The sequence below is a fragment of the Ovis aries genome, chromosome 3, assembly GCF_016772045.2.
Source record: "Ovis aries strain OAR_USU_Benz2616 breed Rambouillet chromosome 3, ARS-UI_Ramb_v3.0, whole genome shotgun sequence".
Classification (NCBI taxonomy): Eukaryota; Metazoa; Chordata; class Mammalia; order Artiodactyla; family Bovidae; genus Ovis; species Ovis aries.
In genome coordinates this window covers 55,041,109-55,054,089 of record NC_056056.1, presented here as the reverse complement: position 1 = coordinate 55,054,089, position 12,981 = coordinate 55,041,109, and positions in this window count along the sequence as shown.

Below are 12,981 nucleotides of genomic sequence, written 5' to 3'. Positions count from 1 at the left end.
AGGAAGCTCGTATGTTATGTCAGAGTCATGTATATTATTAAGCCCTGCAAAGAGTAAAAATCGAGTATTCTGATTCCTTTCATTTTTACCTCCCATGCAAATATTTCATTAAGGTTTTAATTTGCAACCAGATTTTAAACTACTACATTTTTTGTTAAGATTTTCTTGTTTGAATTACATCTAAAAAAATAAAAATATTGAGTTCAATAAAACGCTGCATTGAAAATTTAATTTGAGAGAGTGGAAGAGTCCAAGTGAAATGCCAGGGTCCCTAATTACTATGATTTTTATTGAAACTGGCTGTGACAGTCTTAGTCTTCCCATATATAAACGAGTCTTCCTACAGTTATTACAAATAGATGGTCATCTATGGATTTGAGAAAGCTAACATATTTTACAACTTTATTATTTTCTATTTTCAGAGCAAGACTGTCCATTGTACACAGATTTAACATGGAAAAATGATAGAGGTTAATAGATCTTTATTTTGTTTGCATAATAATTTGTATTATAATATAAAATCCCCAGAAGAAAGAATATCGGGAAATTAATCAGTGAGAACAAGGGGAAATTTCTGCATTTGAATAAAAGCTTATATCACAGAGTACTGCTAAACTTTACTTTCTTTCAAAGTATTTATTATGTCTCCCAAACAGAAATAATTCTTGAGGATACACATCACACAACAGGCATCCCAAAATACAGAAGATTATTCAGCATAACTAAGTTCTTAAGAATATCAAACATGCCAATGGTTGAAAATGATCACAAGGGAGGAAGAATGTGAGGCAGGCAGAGCATGTAATAGATATGAGTCTTCATTTCTGAGAATGATTTATGCTAAGCAGAGTTATTTTCAGTAATGAGCTTTATAACCAATTATATTCATTTTAAATATGGTGATTATGTAAAGCACATTTATGTTGGCTTATTCCAAGCTCTTTAAATCCCCTGAACCTATCTAATAACTTTCTTGTCCTTAGACACAAAGAAAAAAACTCAGTATCTGCCCCTACTAAGCAATCTCAAACCCAGTATCCTACCTCCCTGTATTCAGTCTTCTTACTTTTATTTTGTTGTTGTTGTTGTTTCTTATTTTAATTGGAGGTTAATTACTTTACAATACTGTGGTGGTTTTTGCCATACATTCAAATGAATCAGCCATCGTTGTACATGTGTTCCCTATACTGACCCTCCCTCCCACCTCCCTCCCCATCCCATCCCTCAGGGTCATCCCAGTGCACCAGCCCTGAGCACCGTCTCATGCATTGAACCTGGACTGGCAATCTATTTCACATATGATAATATACACGTTTCAATGCTAGTCTCTCAAATCATCCCACCCTCGCTTTCTCCCACAGAGTCCAATAGTCTGTTCTTTACCTCTGTGTCTCTTTTGTTGTCTCACATAAAGGGTCATTGTTACCATCTTTTTAAATTCCATATATATGCATTAATATACTGTATTGGTGTCTTCTTTCTGACTTACTTCACTCTGTATAATAGGTTCCAGTTTCATTTACCTCATTAGAACTGATTCAAATGCATTTTGAATAGCTGAGTAATATTCCATTGTGTATACGTACCACAGCTTTCTTATCCATTCATCTGCCAGTTGACATCTAGGTTGCTTCTATGTACTGGCTATTGTAAACAGTGTTGAGATGAACATTGGGGTACATGTGCCGCTTTCAATTCTGGCTTCCTTGTGTGCATGAACAGCAGTGGGATTGCTGGGTCATATGGGAATTCTATTTCCAGGTTTTTTTAAAGAATCTCTACACTTTTCTCCATAGTGGCTATACTAGTTTGCATTCCCACCAACAGTGTAAGAGCGTTTCCTTTTCTCCACACCCTCTCCAGCATTTATTGCTTGTAGCCTTTTGGATCGCAGCCATTCTGACTGGCTTGAGATATTATCTCATTATGATTTTAATTTGCATTTCTCTGATAATGAGTGATGTTGAGTATCTTTTCATGTGTCTGTTAGCCATCTGTATATCTTCTTTTGAGAAATGTCTGTTTAGTTCTTGGGCCCATTGTTTGACTGGGTCATTTATTTTTCTGGTATTGAGCTTCATGAGCTACTTGTATATTTTTGAGATTAATTATTTGTCAGTTGCCTCATTTGCTATTATTTTCTCCCATTCTGAAGGCTGTGTTTTCCTTCATAGTTTCCTTCATTGTGCAAAAAAGGTTAAGTTTAATTAGGTCCCATTTGTTTATTTTTGCCTTTATTTACATTACTCTGGGAAGTGGGTCATAGAGTATCCTGCTCTGATTTATGTCAGAGAGTGTTTTGCTTATATTTTCCTGTAGGGTTTTTATAGTTTCTGGTCTTACATTTAGATTTTTAATCCATTTTGCATTTATTTTTGTGTATGGTATTAGAATGGAGAAGGCAATGGCACCCCATTCCAGTACTCTTGCCTGGAAAATCCCATGGATGGAGGAGCCTGGTGGGTTGCTAAGAGTCACACACAACTGAGCGACTTCACTTTCACTTTTCACTTTCACGAATTTGAGAAGGAAATGGCAACCCACTCCAGTGTTCTTGCCTTGAGAATCTCACCGATAGGGGAGCCTGGTAGGCTGCCATCCATGAGGTCTCACAGAGTCAGACACGACTGAAGTGACTTAGCAGCAGCAGCAGCAGCAGCAGCATGGTGTTAGAAAGTATTCTAGTTTTATTATTTTACAAATGGTTTACTAGTTTTCCCAGCACCACTTGTTAAAGAGATTGTCTTTTCTCCATTGTATATTCTTGCCTCCTTTCTCAAAGATAAGGTGTCTATAGGTATGTGGATTCATCTTTGGACTTTCAGTTTTGTTCCATTGATCTATATTTCTATCTCTGCGCCAGTACCATACTATCTTAATGATTGTAGCTTTGTAGTATAGTCTGAGGTCAGGTAGATTGATCCCTCCAGTTCCATTCTTTCTCAAGATTGTTTTGGCCCTTAGAGGTTTTTTGTATTTCTTTACAAATTGTGAAATTATTTGTTCTATTTCTCTGAAAATACCATTGGTAGCTTGATAAGGATACCATGGAATCCATAGATTGATTTGGGTAGGATACCCATTTTCACCATTTTGATTCTTTGGATCCATGAACATGGTATATTTCTCCATCTATTTGATTTCTTTCACCAGTGTTTTATAGTTATATATATATATATATATATATGTCTTTTGTTTCTTTAGATAGATTTATTCCTAAGTATTTTATTCTTTTTGTCACAATGGTGAATGGAATTGTCTCCTTAATTTCTCTGTTTTCTCATTGTTAGTGTATAGGAATGCAAGGGATTTCTGTGTGTTAATTTTATATCCTGCAACTGTACTAAACTCATTTTTTAGCTCTAGTAATTTTCTGGCGGTGTCTTTAGGGTTTTCTATATAGACGATCATGTCATCTGCAAACAGTGAGAGTTTTACTTATTTCCCAATCTGGATTCCTTTTATTTCTTTTTCTTCTCTGATTGCTGTGGCTAAAACTTCCAAAACTATGTTAAATAGTAGTGATGAGAGTGCACACCCTTTTATTGTTCCTGACTTTAGGGGGAATGCTTTCAATTTTTCACCAATGAGGATAATAATTGCTGTGAGTTTATCATATATTGCTTTTATTATGTTGACGTATGATCCTTCTATGCCTGTGTACGGGAGGGTTTTTATCATAAATCAATGTTGAATTTTGTTAAAGGCTTTCTCTGCATCTATTGAGATAATTATATGTGTCTTTCAATTTGTTAATGTGGTGTATCACATTGTTTGATTTGTGAATGTTGAAGAATCCTTGCATCCCTGGGATAAAGCCCACTTGGTCATGATACATGATCTTTTTAATATGTTGTTGGATTGTGTTTTCTAGAATTTTGTTAAGAATTTTTGCAGCTATGTTCATCAGTGATATTGGCCTGTAGTTTTCTGTCTTTTGTGTGTGGCATCTTTGCCTGGTTTTTGCATTAGGGTGATGGTGACCTCATAGAATTAGTTTGGAAGTTTACTTTTCCTCTGCAATTTTCTGGAAGAGTTTAAGTAGGACAGGTGTTAGCTTTTCTCTAAATTTTCAGTAGAAATTAGCTGTGAAGCCATCTGTTCCTGGGCTTTTCTTTGTTGGAAGATTTTTAATTACCATTTTGATTTCCATGCTTGTGATGGGTCTGTTACGATTTTCTATTTCTTCCTGGTTCAGTTTTTGGAAGGTTACACTTTTCTAAGAATGCAACCATTTCTTCCAAGTTGTCCATTTTATTGACTTATAGTTGCTGATAGTAATCTCTTATGATCCTTTGTATTACTGTGTTGTCATGATTTTTCCATTTTCATTTCTAATTAGTCTGGCTAAAGTTTTGTCGTTTTTTGTTTGTTTGTTTTTAGTTCTTTATTTATTATTATCATTATTATTAATTTACTTTACAGTATTGTATTGGTTTTGCCATACATCAACATGAATCTGTCATGGGTGTACACGTATTCCTGTTTATAATAGCCAGGACATGGAAGCAACCTAGATGTCCATCAGCAGATGAATGGATAAGAAAGCTGTGGTACGTATACACAATGAAGTATTACTCAGCCATTAAAAAGAATACATTTGAATCAGTTCTAATGAGGTGGATGAAATTGGAGCTGATTATACAGAATGAAGTAAGCCGGAAAGAAAAACACCAATACAGAATATATATATTTTTTATCATCTCAAAGAACCAGGTTTTAGTTTTGTTGATTTTTGATATAGTCTCCTTTGTTTCTTTTTCATTTATTTTTGCCCTAATTTTTATGATTTCTTTCCTTCTACTAGACCTGGGTTTCTTCATTTCTTCTTTTCCTAGTTGTTTTAGGTGTAAAGTTAGGTTATTTATTTGATTTTTCTTCTGTTTTTTTTAGGTAAGCTTGTATTGCTATGACCCTTCCCATTAGCATTGCTTTTACTGAATCACATAGTTTTTGGGTTGCCGTATTTTCATTTTGATTTGTTTCTATGCATATTTTGACTTCATTTTTCATTTCTTCTGTGATTTGTTGGTTATTCAGAAAACTGTTGTTTAGCCTCCATATGTTTGTATTTTTATAGTTTTTTTTTTTTCCTGTAGTTGACATCTAATTTTACCACTTTATGATCAGAAGAGATACTTGAAATGATTTCAATTTTTTTTTTTTTAATTTACCAAGGCTAGATTTATGGCCCAATGTGATCTATCCTGGAGAAGGTTCCATGTGCACTTGAGAAAAAAGGTGAAATTCATTGTTTTGGGGGTGATATGTCCTATAGATATCAACTAGGTCTAACCTGTCCATTGCATAATTTAAAGTTTGTGTTTCCTTGCTAATTTTCTGTTTAATTGATCTATCCATAGGTGTGAGTTGGGTATTAAAGTTTCCCGCTACTACTATGTTACTGTTAATTTCCCCACTCAAACTTGTTAGCATTTGCCTTACATATTGCGGTGCTCCTATGTTGGGTGCATATATATTTATAATTGTTATATGTTCTAGGATTGATCCTTGATCATTATGTAGTGTCCTTTGTCTCTTTTCACGGCCTTTATTTCAAAGTCTATTTTATCTGATATGAGTATTGCTACTCCTGCTTTCTTTTTGTCTCCATTTGTGTGAAATATCTTTTCCTTGTTTTGAGGCGGGTCTCTTGTAGACAACATATATAGGGGTCTTGTTTTTGTATCCATTCAGCCAATATTTGTCTTTTGGTTGGGGCATTCAACCCATTAACATTTACGGTAGTTATTAATAAGTATGATCCCGTTGCCATTTACTTTGTTGTTTTGGGTTCAAGTTTATACACCCTTTCTGTGTTTCCTGTCTAGAGAAGATCCTTTAGCATTTGTTGAAGAGCTGGTTTGATAGTGCTGAATTCTCTCAGCTTTTGCTAGTCTCTAAAGCTTTTGATTTCTCCTTCTTATTTGAATGAGATCCTTGCTGGGTATAGTAATCTGGGTTTTAGGTTTTTCTCATTCATCACTTTAAGAATGTCCTACCATTCCCTTCTGGCCTGAAATTTCTATTGAAAGATCAGCTGTTATCCTTATAGGAATCCCCTTGTGTGTTATTTGTTGCTTTTCCCTTGCTGCTTTTAATATTTGCTCTTTGTATTTGACCTTCCTTAATTGATTACTATGTTTCTTGGGGTGTTTCACTTTTTTTTTTTTATCCTGTTTGAAACCCTCTGGGTTTCTTTGACTTGAGTAGGTATTTCCTCCCCCATTTTAGGGAAGTTTTCAACTATTATTTCCTCAAGTATTTTCTCACGGCCTTTTTTTTTTTTTTTTTTTTTTTGGTCTTCGTCTTCTGGGATTCCTATGATTCAAATGTTGGGGCCTTTATCATTGTCCTAGAGGTATCTGAGGTTGTCCTCATTGCTTTAACTTTTCTTTTATCCTCTCTGCTTCATTTATTTCCACCATTCTATCTTCCACCTCACTTATCCTGTCTTCTCCCTCAGTTATTCTACTGTTGGCTCTCTCCAGAGTGCTTTTTATCTCAGTTATTGCATTAATCATTACTGATTCTTTTTTATTTCTTCTAGGTCCTTAATAAACATTTCTTGCATCTTCTAAATCCTTGTCTCTAGTCTATATATCTGTAATTCCATTTTGTTTTTAAGATTTTGGATCATCTTTACTCTTATTATTCTGAGTTGTTTTTTTTTTTTTCTTTTTTTAAATTAGGTTCCCAATCTCCTCCTCTTTTGCTTGGTTTCAAGGACATTTATCATGTTCTTTTACCTGCTGAATATTTCTCTGCCTTTTTATTTTGTTCTGATTGTTGTATTTGGGGTGGCTTTTCTGTACGCTGAAAGTTTGTGGTTCCTCTTTATTGTGGAGGTTCCTCCCTGTGGGTAGGGTTGGAAGAATGGCTTGTCAAGATTTCTTGGTTAGGGGAGGTTGTGTCTGTGTTCTGGTCAGTGGAGCTGCATCTCTTCTCTCTGGAGTGCAATGAAGTGTCCAGTAGTGAGTTTTGAGGTGCCTATGGGTTCGGTTTGAATTTGAGCAGCAAGTATTTTAAAGCTCAGGTATATATTCCTGTGTTGCTGGAAAATTATCATGATATATCTTGCTCTGGAACTTGTTGGCTCTTGGAGGGAGCTTGATTTCAGTGTAGGTATGGAGGAGAAAGGGAGGGCAGAGGATGAGATGGCTGGATGGCATCACTGACTCGATGGACATGAGTTTGAGTGAACTTCGGGACTTGGTGATGGACAGGGAGGCCTGGCATGCTGTGATTCATGGGGTTGCAAAAAGTGGGACACAACTGCGTAACTGAACTGAACTGATCTGAACTGATGGAGGCTTTTGAATGAGTTCTTGTCAATTAATATACCCTGTAGTCAGGAGTATATTCTGGTTCTGGTGTTCTCAAGTTTTGGATTTAAACCTCCTGCCTCTGGCTTTCAGTCTTATTCTTCCAGTAGCCTCAAGACTTCTCTATCCATACTGCACCAATGATAAAACATCTAGGTTAATGGTGAAAAGATTTTCCACAGTGAGGGACACCCAAAGAGATTCACAGAGTTACACGGAGAAGAGAAGAGGGAAGAGGGAGATAGAGGTGACCAGGAGGAGAAGAAGGGAAATCAAATTGGGAGAGAACAATCTATCCAGTAATCAATTCTCTATGTTCTCTTCACCATCTGGAACACCAAGATAGGTTCATGTAGTTATCTAGAGAAGAGAAGAGGGAGAAGCAAGATAGAGGTGACCAGAAGGAGACGAGGGGCAGTCCAAAGTGGGAGACCAATCTAGCCAGTAATCAGCTCCATAAGTGTGCTTCACAGGCCAGAACACCCAGAGAGATTCACAGAGTTTAGTAGAGAAGTGAAGGGGGAGGGAGGAGATAGAGGTGACCTGGGGAAAAAAAGAGAGAGTCAAAAGGGGAGAGAGAAATCAAGCCAGTAATCATACCCCTAAGTAAACATGCATACTGAAGATTAGATTCTTAAAGGTACAAAATTGATAACAAAAACCAAAAAGCAAAGATTAAAAATCTAGATGAGGTTAGACTCTCAAAAATGCAAAACAAAAAGAATCACAAAAATTTATAAAATACATATATATATGAAATTTGCTTTTAAAATAGGGTCTTTTTTTTTGCAAGGTAATCATAGGTTATAAAAATGAAAATTAAAGGAGTAATCAGTTCAGTTCAGTCATTCAGTTGTGTCCAACTCTTTGCGACCTCATGAATTACAGCACGCCAGACCTCCCTGTCCATCACCAACACCTGGAGTTCACTCAAACTCATGTCCATCGAGGCGGTGATGCTATCCAAACATCTCATCCTCTGTTGTCCCCTTCTTCTTCTGCCCCCAATCCCTCCCAGCATCAGAGTCTTTTCCAATGAGTCAACTCTTCGCACGAAGTGGCCAAAGTATTGGAGTTTCAGCTTTAGCATCATTCCTTCCAAAGAACACCCAGGACTGATCTCCTTTAGGATGGACTGGTTGGATCTCCTTGCAGTCCAAGGGACTCTCAAGAGTCTTCTCCAACACCACAGTTCAAAAGCATCAATTCTTTGATGCTCAGCTTTCTTCACAGTTCAACTCTCACATCCCTACATGACAACTGGAAAAACCATAGCCTTGACTAGACGGGCCTTTTTGGCAAAGTAATGTCTCTGCTTTTGAATATGCTATCTAGGTTGGTTATTACTTTGCTTCCAAGGAGTAAGCATCTTTTCATTTCATGGCTGCAAACACCATCTGCAGTGATTTTGGAGCCCCCCAAAATAAAGTCTGACACTGTTTCCACTGTTTCCCCATCTATTTCCCATGAAGTAATAAAGAACTTAAAAATAAAATAATCAATAAGTGATAATAGTAAAAATATATGTAAGAATTTCTCTGAAGCTGCTGAGAGCAGTTTGGGGACCTTTCAGTTTCAGATAGTTCCTTGTTCCAGCTTATGCTTTATCTTAAGGTCTATAGGTCCCTTCCAATATAGTCAATGCTAACTGCAGGGTTTTAGTCTGTTGCACTTGTCACTTCCAGAGCAGCTCCCTCTCTTTGTTTATTTTGGCTTCCTCTGTTTGCAAGTTTCTTCAGTGTCTAATTTCTGCCCCAACACAAGGGGGTAAATGTAGTCACTTATTTAGGCTAACTTGTGGCAATTGTCCTGTGGGGAGGGAGGAACACTGCAAACAAATATCACTGGGGTGTATGGGGAGTGCTCACAGTGTCCTGGCCACACTGGGGTTGTCCCAGCTTATGGCTCCTGTGCTTTCCCCATCTACACTGCTCAGGTTGCTCTGAAGCAGAACCATTCAAAGCCGGCCCTGGGTTGCATATACTTCCCAGGTCTAAGCTGCTCAGGTTGAGGTTCTCGGGTATTCCACAAAAGCACAGACTCGGTTGGGCCTGCTTTTTGTGCTCTTCCCAGATGCGAAGATCTCAGGCAACCAGGTGCTTGGTGAGGGCACTATCCAGTGTGTGGTGCTTCTTGTCACCTCCCCAGTCCCACCGCTTTGTTTCCTGGGTGTGCTATAAGAACGCTGTTTCAGGTGTGCCATGTGTCTCCTCTCGGGGCTTGATCTCACGCTGTGACCCTTCTGGCAGATATCAACCATCTAGGATCCCAGGAAAATTTGGTTAGCAACTGGGAGCTTGCTCAGAGTTTGGTAGAGGATGCTGTGTCTGGGGCCAAGATTGCCTCTCGCCTTCTGGCTCTGGCTGTTTCCCACCTGCCTCTCTGCCTCCGGCAAGGGGGTGGGCCAGTCTGCATTTAGCTGGCTTAGAGCTTTTCCTGGGAAAGCGCATGCTCGCTCTCTCTCTCTCTCTCTCTCTCTCTCTCTCTCTCTCTCTCTCTGCAATCCCACAGTTCGGGTTGCTATCTCACATTAGCTCCTTCAGATTGTCCTCAGGGCATTCAGGGCAGGTCCTTACCCTAAGGATGCAACCCATGACTCCCCTGCTGGCTGGTGGCAGACATGAGCATCTGGGCTATTTCTCCACTGGGAGTTGTGTTTAAGGCATGTATTCTGTGTTTTTCTTTTTTTTCCCCCTCACAATTATGTTGCCCTCTGAGATTCCAAAACTCCCCACAGACCAGCTGGTGAGAGGGTTTCTTGGTGTTTGGAAACTTATCCTCCTTCACGACTGCCTCCCCAGTATGTGTGTCTGTCCTTAACTCTTTTGTCTCTCTTTTTGTTTTTTATATTTTGTCCTACCTCCTTTTGAAGAGAATGGGCTGCCTTTCTGGGTGCCTGGTGTCCTCCACCATACCTCCTTTTGAAGAATATGGGCTGCTTTTCTGGGTGCCTGGTGTCCTCTGCCTACTTTCAAAAGTTGTTTTGCTGAAGTTACTCAGCATTCAAATGATCTTTCGATGAATACGTGAAGGACAAAGTGGTCTCTCTGTCCTATTCCTCACCGTCTTAAGTTCTTGACCTCAGTAAATATCTAATCCAATTTTTTGTTGATGGTCGGGGGTGTTTTCTCTCCCTATTGTTTGACCTGAGGCCAAAAAGATAATGGCAAAATTTTCTGGTTTCAGTTAGACTCATCCCCAGTCTTGAGAAATGTTTCTCCGAGCTGATTAACAAGGGAGCTTTATAAGAGTCCCTATTTTTCCTCAGAGCCCTGTCATTCAGAATAGTGATGGAGTTGCAAAAACTGGTTAGAGGGCTGAACATACCTAAAGCTTTTGAATTTATAACAATTCCTGGGCCAGCTCTTTTCAATAATATTAGAAACCAGGGGAGGTTTGGTTTCATTTCGAGGCCTTCATTTGTTGAGAGTAATTGTATGTACAGTCTTCTTTTTAAGTGACTTATGTTGAATTTTAGAGAGATGGTTTTCCAGATTAAGTAAATAGGAAATGGATATGCTTTTCCATTCTACTCTAGTCTTTTTCACTAGAAGAGATAAGTCTCAGTTCAGCCCTTTAATAAACATAGAGTTAAAAGCCACCCCTATAGAATCAGTATCTGAAGGAAGGTCAGAATTTACTTTTATTTATTTTAAAAATAATTTTGTTTATTTATTTTTGGCCATGCTGGGTCTCCATAGCTGTGTGAGCTTTTCTCCAGTTGTGGTGAGTGGGGGTTATTCTCTGGTTTTGGTGCACAGGATTCTCATCGTGGTGGCTTCTCTTATTGCAGAGTGCAAGTTCTAGGATGCATGGGTTTCAGTAATTGTGGCACATGTACTCAGGAGTTTCAGCTCCTGAATTCCAGAGTTCAATAGTTGTGGTGTATGAGCTTGCTCCAAGGCGTGAGGGATTTTCCCGGACCAGGAGCTGAACCCATGTCTTTTGCACTGGCAGGTGAATTCTTTACCACTCAGCCACCGGAAAGCAAATTTTATTATAAAAACATTTGAAGTTGATTGTAATACTCATGAATTATTCATCAGAATTTTCTGTGCAAGCCTGAATTTTATTTCAATAGACAGGTTTGGAAGATCGCTGAGAATTTTTAATGAAGTCACCTGGCTCTAGGTTGATTATATGCCAAGTAAGTGAGATGTTCCCCTGGTTGCAACTATAGAAACCTTTCAATATTTTCTGAGTCAGAAGTTTTTTCTAAGGCTGGACCTGGCTTTACTGAAAGCATGTGAACTAGTTGACATAAATCAGAATAAGATTGATTAGCTTGAATGAGTATTTTAAATGCCTTAACTAATCTGGAGGATCTTCGTTTACTGTGGGAAAATCTTTGACTATGGTTTGCAGTTTATCTCTGGTCCATGCAATATAAGGAACTGAGAATTTAGTATCTGGATCCTCAGAAGGCTTAATTTTAAAGTGGCAGATTCTAGTAAGTTCAGAAGGAAAATATGTAAGAAGAGTTTCATAGTAAAAGCGAAGTCTGATAAAATAATTAATATGGGGGAACTGAGGGTATAGGACAGGTGTAAATGGTATAAAAGGGGGGATGAAGATGGTGCTAGAAGTGAAGCCTGACCATAAGGAGCCAAAGGTGAGAGACAAGATGGTACCAGAGCTGGAGCCTGAGACAAAGGACCCAAGAAAGAAGAAAATGAGACATCAGGAGCTATTTTACCTTTCTTTAATCATTTTCCTTCTGCCTCAGTTAATCTTAAATTCTTATTTTACAGAGAGAAAATTTTCCTGACAATGTTTGGAAACCTCAAAATACCAATCAAAATAGACATACTGCTCAGTTCTGAAAATTCAGTTTTAAGAAAATTAAGTATGAGAATTTCAAAAGTTTCCCATAATAGCCATTGATTTTATAAGTTTCCTTTAATCAGACAGGTCCATTTAATTAGAAATGCACATGAAGAAGATCATGTTTTTTTTTTATTTTTACTTTGTTTTGCTTTATAATACTGTATTAGTTTTGCCATACATTGACATGAATCAGCCATGGGTGTATAAAAAACCCTAAAGACTCCACCAGAAAATTACTAGAGCTAATCAATGAATATAGTAAAGTTGCAGGATATAAAATCAACACACAGAAATCCCTTGCATTCCTATACACTAATAATGAGAAAGTAGAAAAAGAAATTAAGGAAACAATTCCATTCACCATTGCAATGAAAAGAATAAAATACTTAGGAATATATCTCCCTAAAGAAACTAAAGACCTATTTATAGAAAATTATAAAACACTGATGAAAGAAATCAAAGAGGACACTAATAGATGGAGAAATATACCATGTTCATGGATCAGAAGACTCAATATAGTGAAAATGAATACACTACCCAAAGCAATCTACAGATTCAATGCAATCCCTATCAAGCTACCAGCGGTATTTTTCACAGAGCTAGAACAAATAATTTCACAATTTGTATGGAAATAGAAAAAACCTCGAATAGCCAAAGCAATCTTGAGAAAGAAGAATGGAACTGGAGGAATCAACTTGCCTGACTTCAGGCTCTACTACAAAGCCACAATCATCAAGACAGTATGGTACTGGCACAAAGACAGAAATATAGATCAATGGAACAAAATAGAAAGCCCAGAGATAAATCCACACACCTATGGACACCTTAT